This window comes from Glandiceps talaboti, chromosome 6 (genome assembly GCF_964340395.1).
Source record: "Glandiceps talaboti chromosome 6, keGlaTala1.1, whole genome shotgun sequence".
Lineage (NCBI taxonomy): Eukaryota > Metazoa > Hemichordata > Enteropneusta > Spengelidae > Glandiceps > Glandiceps talaboti.
In genome coordinates this window covers 18,596,909-18,610,591 of record NC_135554.1, presented here as the reverse complement: position 1 = coordinate 18,610,591, position 13,683 = coordinate 18,596,909, and positions in this window count along the sequence as shown.

The following is a 13,683-nucleotide window of genomic DNA, read 5'->3' as shown; positions in this document are numbered from 1 at the left end:
TCCGTGTTAGGTGTACCGATATAGCAAAGATTACAACATATTTGTGTTGAAAAGCCATTACGGCGATACTGTTGTTGATATGATAGCAATAATTTGATTCCTTGGATGTCGTACTGATATTTCATCAAATTAATACCAATACGACATCATTCTATATTCTACCATTATTACCGTTATCTAGAGATGTGTTATCAGAACGGTGTTTTATGGGTGGATAATTAGATTGGTTTCGAAAGTGCCATGAATTGGATTCCCTTGGAATGTTAGGGACGGTCTATGGGCTGTACTTGTGCATCTATCACTGTGTTCTTTATAAAATATTATGATCATTGAGTAGGATTCAATATTCATCGAATAGGTAATGCAAGACTTACTTAGCCAACGAAAACCCCATATTGTTCTCTTCAAATTATCTAAGTAAACGGGATCCTTTCACAAATGGATTGAATGTGTGGAAATGTGAAGTTGTAATCAATCGACTAATCGTAGACACTTATCCAACGTGTTTGAATTAACAGCTTGTTTTGGACTTTCAACGTGGAAACCGCCAAGGTGGTCGCACTGTGCTGATTTCATGATCTGCAATTTTTTTTTCAAAAGTCAACTTTTATTTATATCCCTTTGAAAGAATATATACATCGCGTAGCTTACAAAGCATTAGTAATCTCTTTCAACATTTTGTTCTTCTTATTATAATTGATATCAAATATTTCTTCTCTTACTATTTGTCCAATATCTCTTCTTTCCCAAATTCTCGATTTATACACGGCAAAAGTCGCCACCATCAAGATTAAATTAAATACATCAAAAGTCTTACAATATATTCTGTATCCATACACAATGCGCTTCCACAGTAGCCGTACGTTCATTCTATACAATTGATTGATTATATTTATACATTTTCTCCAGAACTGCTTTACAACTTTACATTCATAAAGAAACTGTTTACTGTCTTCAATATTTTTACAAATCTGATGATCTGCAATTTATACTACAAACAAAACCTAAATATCTGCATATTGTTAAAAGTAAACGTAAAATACTTAAGTGTACTACGGTGGTAAAAATATAAACCTTATACAGATACTTAACAGGTTCATCAGGAAACCCTGGTCGACACTGACACAGTAGGTTGCAAATACTGATCACAATATAAACACTTCTTTGTAAATAATCTGATAAGATATTTTATTTATACGATGCAATATACAATGTTAAACCCTTGCCCAACTATTTTGCAAATATGTGATTTAGGGTGATAAAAGTTCATGTAAATTCTTAGGGACAATGACATATTGTCATACGTAGGACAGGGCAACGGGAGGTGATTGGACATTCCATGGAAACATTGCGGAATTAAATGCAGTGTTTTAATGTATTGATCAATAATAAGTGTACATAAACGGATAAAAATATATTTCATTAATGTCAACCCGATGTACCGTTTTCCGAAACAAAACCTGCACATGTTATTTCTTTTAATTCCATTTTTGTTTGTATTGAAATGGTCAATAGATATAAAATAAAGTTTCAATACCCGGATTCTCCATCATGACAAATAACTGAAGTCAGCTTTACCGCACCAGTGCTAGAATAGAAGGATCAGGACCACACCAAGATTCACCATAACTTGAAACTTTATTTCATCGCTGTAGGCTACAATTTCAGCCTCACGGTTGAACTCCAGCACATGAACGCCCAGGTCCCTGTCTCTAGCCAAGCTTAAAGGCGACCTCCCTCAATTTTACAAAACAAATTTACAGGAAAACGGGGGATGACTTTGTCTAAACATGACTACATGTAAATTACAAGTAATGGTAGTCCGTGAATTTGAAACAAAGGGAAGCCCTAAGGACAATTGTTTTCCAGACACACTATTTTTTGAAATACTAAACTTGTAGATTTATGATAGATCGCTAAATAATCACACACACACACACACACACACACACACACACACACACACACACACACATATATATATATATATATATATATATATATATATATATATATATATATATATATATATATATATTGGATTCTAGTCTCTAGTCGAGTATAGTCTAGTCTCTAGTCGAGTCTAGTCTAGGCTTGTGTTGTGTAGTGTGTAGTCTAGTCTAGTCTAGACTAGTTTAGTCTAGTCTAGTCTAGTTTTGGCTAGTCTAGTTTAGTCTAGTCTAGTCTAGTTTAGTCCAGTCTAGCCTGGTCTAGTCTTGTATAATCTAGTCTAGTCTAGTCTAGTCTTTTCTCTTTTTGTCTTGTCTTGTCTTGTCTTGTCTTGTCTTGTCTTGTCTTGTCATGTAGTTTTGATTTCGCTTTGAAATAATACCCTCGTGTTACAAGCTTATATCTGATGATTTCATCTTTCTTTATTATACAAAATGTTAAACTCAACTACTCGATTGAATAACCACGGTCAAAGCTAATCCTAAGAATTTGACACTAACTCATTGTGTTTGTAAGTGGGTAGTTAACTGGAATCGTCACTCATTTGAAATTCACCCGCTGTTAAGGTATTGGTGACACATCTTCACTGTTGTCCCGATAATCATGACCTCCTAGAGACAAATCTGACCACAAACACCACGTATATCATTATAAATTACTTTAATGAGATAAAACCATTATCTAAACACTATGCAATCTTTTTAATAATTACACGGGGATGTCACGGTATGATTCTGGATATTTCGCCAATTGTGAGGAGATTATCATATGTAAGTGATGGCAAGAATATTCTATTTTATAGAGGTGTGTAAGATGACAAAGTGTGATGATCAAGTTCGTTGTAAGTAAATGTAAAACTATCCAATATCATAATATACTTACAGATATATGTTCCAAATGGTTGTTTACAAAATCAAGATATTCATGCTAAGCTTACGTAATGGTCACTGAAAAAACTGGGTGGGGGTGGGGGTGATTTGTACACAACTCTGATTAAATGACTCAAGTCAAAATACAACCCCCCCCCCCGTAAAGAACCCATTTTCTGAAGTTTCTTCCTTCAAATTAAACTTAACGCCCTAATTGGGGCACAAACTGAGAAGGGTATGGAAATGAATTGCTTTTGTTGAAGTTATCTGATCATGCTTGACCAGTCGAAGCTGATCACATTCAAACCTGACAAAAAGTTACAAATTTATATGAATCACCGTCTAGCAAGAGACAGACAGACAGACAGACAGACAGACAGACAGACAGACTGACTGACTGACAGACAGACAGACAGACAGACAGACAGACAGACAGACAGACAGACAGACAGACAGACAGACAGACAGACAGACAGACAGACAGACAGACAGACAGACAGACAGACAGACAGACAGACACACACACACATACATACATACATACATACATACATACATACATACATACATACATACATACATACATACAACAGTTGTATCGATCCATTCTGACGTTTTTTTTCAGCACAGCTTTAATATTTTATTCTCTTGTCCCGTGTCAGTGTTCAGCACCGGATTCCTCTGACATAATCCATGACTGTGAAGCAACTTCAAGCTTACATTCATTGTTGCAGAAGGTGTCTTTGACTTCCATGAAGGCTTGTTGCATTAATGAATACATTGAGAAAGACATCATTAATATCAAACTTCACATTAATTTTACGATTACGAATTTGTTTCTCTAATCCCAACCATTAACGTTCATGTCGTTTATGGCAATAAAGATAGTATGATATTGCTATATATACGGGGAACATCGCACTGAGGTGGCACAAAAGTATTACGTGTGAACATCATTTATTCATTGATCCATTGAAAGCTGATTAAGAAAATCCTAGAAATGGTAAATAGTGTACACATCATTTAAAGACTAACAACTTATTCAAAAACGTTCGAACTGATATCTTTTATTTTTTGATTAATTTATATGCATCCTTGTTTATTTACTTCTTCTGGAATGTTGACAAATTTAATTTGCCAGCTTTTGCCCCGAATTCAATGTGTGACGTCGTAGGACCGATTTCCTAGATGTCAATGTATCTGTTGGCGTCTCCACAAAAATCTGTTTTCGTGAGGTTGATTATTATATTGCATTTGGTTGTAATTGAGTTATACCGAAGTATTGACAATAGTACTTGGTTTATTGATAAAGTACAGTTCACATACGACCAATCGGGTTTCTTTTCTCAACAGCACTAATGAATGTTTTGTTAAGTTTGTTTGTTTGTTTGTTTGTTTGTTTGTTTGTTTGTTTGTTTGTTTGTTTGTTTATTTGTTTGTTTGTTTGTTTGTTTGTTTGTTTGTTGAAGGAAGGTTGTACCATCTTCTAGTAATTTGGGTTGCACTTGTTTGACATGTACGGGATTAGCAGTCCTCTACCGGAGCTAATATTAAAGTTTGTGTAGCGGGTTATAACCAACACCTTGTCTGAGTTGCTGCTGAAGTCTTATCAGTATTGGATAGTGTAAGACAAAGGGGGATTTAGAAGGTGTGAATTGGGTTGACCTTAGTAGTTCAAGAAAACCAGTCCAGCAAAGTCAGAAACCATATGCCTGCACATGGAAGTATAGGGGAAGCCTCCCTGGTCTCAAGAATGCAATGCAAGAGTACGGCCCGGACCAAAATAGTTTGCTAAAATTACTAGGAGAACTTAATTACGGAGAAAAACGGTTGTGGCGAGTAGTAAAAATAAGTCATACTACTGTGCCATGAATGGAGTAGAGACTGCACAGTAAGGGTTTTAGGATGAAGGGCACAACTGTTACCATTCAACAGAAATGGTAAACATTTAAAAAACCGAATTTTACACATATCTTTATATGAGCTCCACTATAATATAAGGCACGTCTCGTTGTTCAGCCATATCAGGGCTTGTGAATGTTGTATGGCTTATTTGTTTCGCCATGAACACTGCATGCTGTGTGTGTCCCCATCCGAATGTGTAAACTTTTATCTCAATATCGGTGTCTATTGTATACTTATACCTTTTATCTGTCATAATGTTGACACATTGTTTGACATGTACGGGATAGTGATCAGAATGTATATTTCCAGTAAACACGTTAACGTGGACTCGTATTCCTAAAAACAAAAATCTTACCGTTTCAAATTTTAGCGAGGGATTCCAATGTATCATGCGTTGATTTACTTCAAATGTTTGGTGATAATGTGATTACTTGCTCGGTTTCTAGTACTGTACGTTTTGCATAACAATGACAACTTGAAGTCCAGATCAGCCCCTGAAGATGAACATCCAAGTACATAGAATTCATTATCTGTTTAAAAAATACTCTTAAACTGTTACAATATCGACGATTTATGGATATACAATGTATATTGAACAAATGTAAACTTTTTGATGAAAACATTCCACTACCTGTTACTCATGTTTCAATACTGTAGAACGTTCATAATTAAGTCCCAGATGTCATCGTTTAAAATAGATTTAAACAATATGAAATTAAGCGATGGACAGAGTAATAAACAGTTAGTCGGTGATTATATCAATTAACATGGGTATTGTTTGATAAGACCTTTGGACACATTGTCCCTTTCCGTTAATATCAGAGAATAAATGTATGCATGTCTGTCTATCTATCTATCTATTTATCTATCTATCTATCTATTTATCTATCTATATATCTATCTATCTAATCTATCTATCTATCTATCTATCTATCTATCTATCTATCTATCTATCTGTCTGTCTGTCTGTCTGTCTGTCTGTCTGTCTGTCTGTCTGTCTGTCTGTCTGTCTGTCTGTCTGTCTGTATGTATGTATGTATGTATGTATGTATGCAGATATTGTCAGTAACAGCGATAGCTGGTTTACAAAAAAATTAAAACAAATATTAAGTTAATTTTTGAAAAATGTAATTGGTTATACTATTTAAATACAATGGTAAAATTGAATAAAATATTTTAAAACTTATTAAATAACGTATAAATAACGGCTTCTAAATAATGAATTACAAAAGACTGTATCAAATGCATAATCAGTGCTATGAATAGAACGTTGAAAATTAGTTTCAACATAGTTGTAAAACTTTCAAAATGTGTGCTATTAGGAATGAAGTTCCCAGGACGAGTTGACTTTCAACATTTGATCAATATCTGTATTCAAACTAGTTTTAATATGTAAATTGAGCCTCCTAATTTAATTAATCTGGTTCCGTTAATTACGGATGGATGAATCAATCTATCAATCGATCGATTTCATCCAACCTCTTCTATTTACGTAAACACATTTGAAGTAATTAAATGTTTAGGTTGTATCATATATGTATATGATTTGAACGATTTGCTGTTTATTCTATCAAAGTACAGTGCGACGAAAATAGTTCATCGGTCAATCCAAGGCATAACAGATATAATTATCAGTTGATGTGTGAGTAAAGGTATGCGACAGAATTGTCCGCATGATAACCAGTCTTTGAGTGTATGTTTGACTTCATTGTCATTTATTGTCTTGTGACCTAAGTAAATGTTTTACCAAGGCTATCCATACTAGTAACTTCAAAACAAGGTTTCTAGAGTGCAGTCCTTCTCCATTTTGTGGCTACGTTGTTCTACAGCTCCAAAAAGTAACAAACCAAGATCGTTTCCTAGTCATAGTTGAGGTATTTACCACACTTTCTGTATATATATTTCAACGTATCTAGTTCAATTTGTTTCTGTTGGTGTGTTCCCTTTCTGTCAATGTAAACCATGTACAAGTACAATGGGATGGTGTTGTTAAGTTTATATTGTCATTAGGACTGCTGATAAAATTTGGACTATTGAATCTGGGAGCGCTAAATCTCCAAAATAACTCCGTGGTCTACGTTTGTCAAACTGAAAATATTAAAAGGTCTGTTTTGAATGATAAAAACTAGTTAGGCCTAACAAAAAACAATTATGTGGTTCCCATTGCACTCAATTTTAGAATTGTTAGGGTAGGTAGATTTGTTATTTTATATTAGTTTTATTTTTTCTCATACGTGAGTGTTTTCCATATGGTCTCTGTGTTATTGGTTTCTTCTTATCAGATGTACAACCATTACATATTGGAAGAACAGTTTTATATTGTCTTTTTAAGTTGCATTCACTATTTCTCGCGAACCTTCTCAATTTCCTCTACGGAGGCGATCAGGCTAAAAATGTAAACATGTACCAAGAAGGTCAATTCAGGCAAAATAAGGAAGGTAAAATAGCAATGAACGATTAGCCGACATCTATATTGGATTTTAATCAGATTGGGGACCACCATACACGTATATATTAGTCCCAGGTAACCCTTCTGAAATCAGTGAAAATAGTCACAATAAATACCAATACATTTAGCAATGATCATATTATGTTATTAATGAATTTGGCGGACCTTGGTACACAACGAAACTTAATCCTGCACTAACCGCAACTAGTATACTCTTTCATTAAATAACCTGAGATATATTCATTAAAAATTGGTCAATTATTTTTTTAAAACGACATTGTATCTGCCAATTAGTGGTCAGTGTGATATGTTGGTAGTGTAGTGGCAAGTTTCAGTGTTCAGCGAGAGTCTGAATATGTCACCAAGATAAATTGTGCCAGTTGACAGTAACTAGAGTATCATTTTTTGAACCAGACAACCACAATGTACTCACAATGTTACAATACATATAATTACACATTGTACATGTTAACCAGTGAGCGATATTATCCACAGGCAGGTACAGAAACAGATTGAAATTGTGGTCGCCGTTGAGGGCGCTGATTTTCAAACATTAAAATAACAACAAATCAAAGATCAAAACTACATATCACACGGTATATACAAATTGATTTAATTTAATTTTTTTGATTTATCATGTATACAGCCTAAGTTATTGTACCTAATTTTCCACACACAAAAAATGGTCCAGTTGGAGCGAGCAACTTTAAATATGTTTATAGATACATGTGGTTACCTGAGGTGGCGACCACTATTGAGATATTGGTATTCTGTGAATAGTGGGGCCCTTTGATTCTTTGATAAATTTAGTAGCAGTCTTGACCACTTTGTCTTCATTACAACACAGATATCTCAGATAGTTGATTAATTCCATTATCCACTAATTTGCTACAAACATTCCTGGAACGGTTAAGATCATGCCAGATATTTTCAATATTTAACTTTATGTATCCCATCATGCATGGGCAATTTGAATTTTTGACTACGTAATACAAACTAAAATACCAACCAACCAATCATACACAATAACAATAGCATACAAAGAGACACGTTTACATTAGATATTCATTTTTTAGACAAATCATTACTACGGTTGAATTTAAAGAGAACTTGCGCCGGTTTGACCTGCAAACCGGACATCTAAAATATCTTCCAGGCGAGGATGCACGTCAAACTGTTCTATTCAATTGATATAACGTGATTCTGAGTGGCAACATTTGTGTGTGCTTTCCTCTGGACTTGTTATGAAAGATTGGCGGCTGTTTAATATAGTTAGGCAGCAGATGATAAAAGAGGCAAGCAATGTTAGAATATTTGTGAACGGGAGAGATGGTTGAACTGTAGAATATAACAACGGTATTAGCTATATCTCTTGACCATACCTTCAATTGAAAGATATATTGTCACTGAAAAGATAATCGACTATCACCATTTTATTATATTCCTCTTCTTCTTAAATATTTATTTTCCAACAGAAGTTTGAGTGAATGTAGTAGCTATATGCTGGTGTTGCTATATATTTAGATTACTGACGTCATAACCACACGACATCTATCAATAAGGGAAAGAAATGGATGATATGAAGAATAAATTAGACAAGCTAATAGCATCCGGTCGTGTGAGTACTAGTATATTTTCGGTCAAATCAATCAATTTACTTCGTAAAATTATAATAATAACAATAATAATGAAAATGAGTTCAAAAAAATTATTTAAAAATTGTCCCCGTACTCTAACTTGTTCTGTCTTTAATCAACTGATTAGCTTACCTTTTTTGTCAATTTTGTTTCCGTGAATGATGCTTTGTCGGGTCAAATAGTAGGGTGTAGCACTTATATATGTCTTTTTTAAAAATCAACAACTAATCATAAAGCTCGTAACATAGTGATGACTTTGTAAATTGTTTGATAGCCTTTGTGGTTTTTTAGTAATATGCATCATAAAACAGACTAGCCCGTTTTTTATTTAACCTATGCCAGTCATTCATAAATCACCACTTTATCTAGCAAAAGGAAACAGTTACAGGTTATTCATGGTATCCTGCTTAACATTCAGCATAAATTTAAGGGGGGGGGGGGTGTTGAGGACGAGCTACGCACAGAAATCAATATATATCAATATCAAATCAATATATATATATATCAATATACATTTTTTTATTTCTGTCAGTTTATTGCAATTTTTTTTGTTTGTGATTCCATTGTAATTGACAGCCTGAAACCGACAATCGCTTCTGTGCCATATGTAAGATACATCTACAGCCAGGAGGCTATCACAAATGTAAAGCTGACAAACAGAAGGATAAATACCAATGTAAGCCATGCTTCTCCAAGAGCACGGGACAGTCTATGGTATGTATTATTTGGTCCATAGTTGCAATTACATAGCATCGTTGCGAGACACTCTGATATAGACAAAATAATGCAAAGTTAGATAATTCGAAGCAAAATGTAACTCTCCACAATTCATTTCCTAAAATATGATAATCTCCCGAGAATTGTAAAATTTGATGTGACCCCCACCCCACATTTCCCAACAGCCCCCCCCCCCGTAAATACTGAAAGCTCCTTACACATTGAAACGGTTTACTTATATGGATTTGTTTTGTTACCGTGTGTATGTATGTATGTATGTATGTATGTATGTATGTATGTATGTATGTACATGTATGTATGTATGTATGTATGTATGTATGTATGTATGTATGTATGTATGTATGTATGTATGTATGTGTGTATGTACATGTATGTATGTATGTATGTATGTATGTATGTATGTATGTATGTATATATGTATGTATGTATGTGTGTGTGTATGTATGTATGTATGTATGTATGTATGTATGTATGTATGCATGTATGTATGTATGTATGTATGTATGTGTGTATGTATGTATGTATGTATGTATGTATGTATGTATGTATGTGTGTATGTATGTATGTATGTATGTATATATGTATGTATGTATGTATGTATGTATGTATGTATGCATGCATGCATGCATGTATGTATGTATGTAATGTACGTACGTACGTACGAATGTATGTATGTGTGTGTGTGTAAGTATATGTGTGTGTGTGTGTGTGTGTGCGTGTGTGTGTGTGTGTGTGTGTACATATGTATAACGTGTTTCCAGAAGTGTATCGGAACTCATAATGGAATCTTCTCAATTAACATGGGCCAAAAAAAGAAAAGTATTGTTTCTGGTTAGGACATTTGTCTAATGTTGCGAGAACGCGATTTTTGTTTTGTTTATTTTGTTTATTTCTTTTCTCGACAAACCTCTCACTAAATCTACTATTTATGGCAGTTTACTGTTCTTTTTATTTAGTAATTTAGAGCAAGCATGTTACTCTGTGGAGCAGATGCCATTTGCTTGTGCAACATTGGCTCTGCAGTGCTCTTCAGTGAAGTAGAGAGGGTTATTTTTGTGTTTTCCCCAGATCTAAATCTGCAGACTGCATGGGCTGGACAAACACACGAAAAAGACCAACATGGGGGGCATTTCAGTGATGCGCGCGCTAACCAGAAACAATTCTTATTTTTCTTTGGTCTTAATATGTCGGCATTTGTACTTTTCCGCGTGGGGATGTAATTATAGCTTTTGTCCACCCCATTTCCCCACCACAACCCCACCCCCATCAAACTATGATCTATTTTTCTTTCATTTTCTTTCAGATGTACAATGAATACTGCAACACATGTAGCAATGTTTTTGATGAGAAAAGCCACTATGTGTGCAAAAATGGTGCGTGCTTCTGCAAACAGTGCAACACAAATTACTAGAAGATGGCACAACCTTCCTTTAACAAACAAAAACAAACAAACAAATGAACAAACAAATAAACAAACACATCAAAACATTCGATTATGCTAATGTTAAAAGAAAACCGATTGGTCGTATGTGAACTGTACTTTACCAATAAACCAAGTACTATGGTCAATATTGCGATATAACACGATTCCAACCCAATATAAAAATCACCCTCACCAAAACAGTTTTTTTTGGATAGACGCATGTTCAATAATCCTAACAGATACATTGACATCCGGGAAATCGGTCCTTTGACGTCACACAATGAACTCGGGGCAAAAGCTGGCAAATACAAAAAATTGTCAATATTCCAGAAGAAGTAAATAAACAAGGATGTACAGAAATTAATCAAAAAATAAAAGATATCAATTCGAACGTCTTTGAATAAGTTGTTAATCTTTAAATGATGTGTACACTATTTACCATTTCTAGGGTGCTCTTGATCAGCTTTCAACGGATCAATGAATAAATGTTGGTTCACATGTAATACTTTTGTGCATTTTATATTTTACTGTATTGCCATTCTGGGAATGACAATTGTCATGGGGCACAAACTGAGGAGGGAATGGAAATGATTTTCGACTGTGCTTATTCGCCCATAATTGACCAGTCGAAGCTGATCACATTCAAACCTGACACAAAGTTATAATGTATATGAATCACCCTCTGCAAGAGACAGAAACAAGCGACGATTATATTACAATGTATATAAATCACCCTCTGCAAGAGAAAGACACATGTAACAATTGTATTGCAATTTATATAAATCACCCTCTGCAAGACACGTTCAACAATTGCATCCGTCCTGACTTCTGTTCCAGCACAGCTTACTATTTACTTTCTTCCCCTGTGTCATTGTTTGTTACATTTGTAATACCGGATTCTTATGACATAATCCGTGACCGTGAAGCATTTCATGTAGGCTTACATGTATTGTTGCAGAAACGCGTCTTCGATTTCCATGAAGGCTTGTTGCATTTAATTTAATAAACACACTGAGAAAGACATCATTAATATCAAACTTCACATTATTTTTGCGATCACCTATTTGGTTCTCTAATCCCAACCATTTACGTTCATGTCATGGATTTGAAATTAAATCCATGGCAATGAAGATAGTATGATAGTGCTAAATATGGGGAGGAGGAGCTCATTTTGCAGAACATCACAGGACATCGCAGGAGGCAATTTTGGCAATGACCACGTTGAGTGTGACTTGAAGCAAGAAACCTCGGAAAATTATGTTCTTTAAGTCTTTAAGGCGGGTATTTTGGCTTGAGCCATTTAATCAGAGTGGTGTACAAACATGTCTCACCCCCCCCCCTCCCCAGTTTGTTCAATGACCGTTATGTAAATTTAACATGGATATTTTGATTTATAAACCATTTAGAACAATATATTCTGCAAGTATATTATATTTGAGAGACTTAATAAGTTTCACGTTTGCTTACAACGAACTTCATCATCATCACACTTTTGCTATCTTACCAATCTGATTAAAATCCGATGTAGATGTCGGCTAATCGTTCATTGCTATTTTACCTTCGTTATTTTGCCTGAATTGACCTTCTTGGTACATGTTTACATTTTTTAGTCTGAGGAGGCGATCAGGCTAAACATGTAAACATGTACCAAGAAGGTCAATTCAGGCAAAATAACGAAGGTAAAATAGCAATGAGCGATTAGCCGACATCTACATCGGATTTTAATCAGATTGCCATCTTACATACCTCTCTAAGATAATATGGCTTTATCTCATTAAAGTAACTTATAATGATATACGTGGCATTTAGGGTCAGATTTGTCTTTAGGAGGTCATGATTATCCAGACGACGGTGAAGACGTGTCACCAATAGCTTATCAGATGATACATTTGAAATGAATCGTCACTCCAGTTAACTACCGATCGATTAGTTACACAATTTATCAACTCAATATAAAATACAATTTGTTTATTTCACTAGTGTAAAATTCTTAGGATTAGTTTCGAAATTTAATTGACGGTTGTATTTAGATTTGTAAAAATAACGAAAGTCGAAATTTATCATATATAAGCTTGTAACAAGATGGTATTATTTCATAGCGAAATCGAAACTACAAGTGAAGGGAAGGGTAGACAAGACAAAACAAGACAAGACAAGACAAGACAAGACAAGACAAGACAAGACAAAACAAGACTAGACTAGAGAAGACAAGACTCGATTAGACTAGACTAGACTAGCCAAGACTTGACTAGACTAGACTAGACAAGACTAGCGAAGACTAGACTAGACTAGACTAGACTAGACTAGACTAGACTAGACTTGACTAACCAGACTAGACTAGATTAGACTAGACTAGACTAGATTAGACTAGACTAGACTAGACCAGACTAGACAAGACAAGACAAGACAAGACAAGACTAGACTAGAGAAGACAAGACTCGATTAGACTAGACTAGACTAGACTAGCCAAGACTAGACCAGACTAGACTAGACTAGACAAGACTAGACTTGGCTACCCACCAAACTAGATTAGTCTACACTAGACTAGACTTGATTAGACGAGCTAAAACTAGGCTAGACTGGTCAAGACTAAGACTATCTTACGACTAGACCAATGTTTCAATGTTCAAACACGTGCACCCTATCGTTGCCCTGTCCTATGTATGACAATACGTCATTGTCCTTAGGAATTTACATGAACTTTTATCATCC